This window comes from Pseudophryne corroboree, unplaced genomic scaffold (assembly GCF_028390025.1).
Source record: "Pseudophryne corroboree isolate aPseCor3 unplaced genomic scaffold, aPseCor3.hap2 scaffold_2226, whole genome shotgun sequence".
NCBI classification, from domain to species: domain Eukaryota; kingdom Metazoa; phylum Chordata; class Amphibia; order Anura; family Myobatrachidae; genus Pseudophryne; species Pseudophryne corroboree.
The window spans coordinates 3,558-5,071 of NW_026968875.1; the positions used below are offsets into that span (position 1 = coordinate 3,558).

The 1,514-nt window shown below is 35.3% G+C and overlaps 1 non-coding gene across 1 annotated transcript; it reads left to right on the forward strand.

Annotated features, from left to right (window-relative positions):
* Positions 1–1,153: 1,153 nt before the first annotated feature.
* TRNAS-ACU (transfer RNA serine (anticodon ACU)) lies at positions 1,154–1,227 on the forward strand. Its single transcript has one exon. It is a non-coding gene; the product is annotated as a tRNA-Ser (tRNA).
* The last annotated feature ends 287 nt before the right edge of the window (positions 1,228–1,514 follow it).

Genomic DNA, 1,514 nt, shown 5'->3' on the forward strand with positions numbered 1-1,514 from the left:
GGCTAAAGTGTATGGCTATAAACCAAAAGGTTGGTGGCTCAATCCCACCCAGGGACGTAATTGACCTTGTTATCAGATTTTGGTGATCTTTAAGTAGACAAGTCAAAATTTCAAATCCCCTCTTATGGTGTAGGGTACCTGGCCTTCTCTGATGTAATCAGAGTTAGATTTGATTCAGTGATTTTATAAAAACAGCTAGGAAGCACAATTTAGCAGTGGGTTGCAGAGAAAAAGAAATATGCTGGCAGAAAAATCCAATTGAGTGATTAAACAGCTCTTCATTTTCTGCCTTTATTTTTATGCTAACAAATTTGTTCTCTGAAAAGTGTCCACAAAGCCAAGTCTCTGATTAACACCTTTGTAGGGATGGTTTTTCACCTATTACTAAATTAAACTTGCTTCATTGGAAAGGCAGCAAGATGCATCCTCATTTCAATGTCTACTGAAATAATACAGGTTGACACCAGGAAACATTAACGCCACTGCATCCTTGCTGCTTTCTCATGTAGAAGTCTGTTTAATGTGAAAACAAGGTGATATCTAATTAGCTCACAGGTAAGGAATTAAGAAAATCTTTATTTAAGGGTGAAGATGTTTCTCACAAAATCGTTGCCCCAATGCATCATTGAAATTCAAGCTGGAAAGATGATTTTAATATATCACTTGTACATTTTGTATTGCTCTTCTGGTGACAATGTAGTTTGTTTTTGTCAATTACCATTTTAATAATAGGGTAAAGAAAATTAAGTGGATTTTTGAAAGAAAACAATACTGTCAATATACTATTAAAACAAATTAAAATGGTAAAAGTTATTGTACTTTAAGTAAACATAAAATAGCTAACATATCAATTCCAGTTTTGGATTACTTTAATTAACAAAAAAAAATGCATATAGCAGAGGATAGTTTCAATCTGCCTACCTCTGGGTAATGGGCCCAGCATGCTTCCATTGCAGTACTCTGCTGCACATGTAAGTGCAAGAGATCCTGAAGCACTCACTCATCATGGGAAAGTACCAATGTGTTTCTTCGTTGGTTGATATAAGAAAATTCTTACAAAAACTCTCCAGATTATTGACTTTTTAAAGTTTTTCTAGGAAACGTTCTAGATGAATGCTTATTAGCCTTTGTCAGTATGTACTTTTTGCAAAGTGTCTCTGTGGCGCAATCGGTTAGTGTGTCTGACTACTAACCAAAAGGTTGGTGGTTCAATCCCACCCAGGGACATAATTGACCTTTTGATCAGGTTTTGGTGATATTTAAGTAGACAAGTCAAAATTTCAAACCCCCTCTTATGGTGTAGGGTACCTGGCCTTCTCTGATGTAATCAGAGTTAGATTTGATTCAGTGATTTTATAAAAACAGCTAGGAAACACAATTTAGCAGTGGGTTGCAGAGAAAAAGAAATATGCTGGCAAAAAAATCCAATTGAGTGATTAAACAGCTCTTCATTTTCTGGCTTTATTTTTATGCTAACAAATTTGTTCTCTGAAAAGTGTCCACAAAGCCAAGTC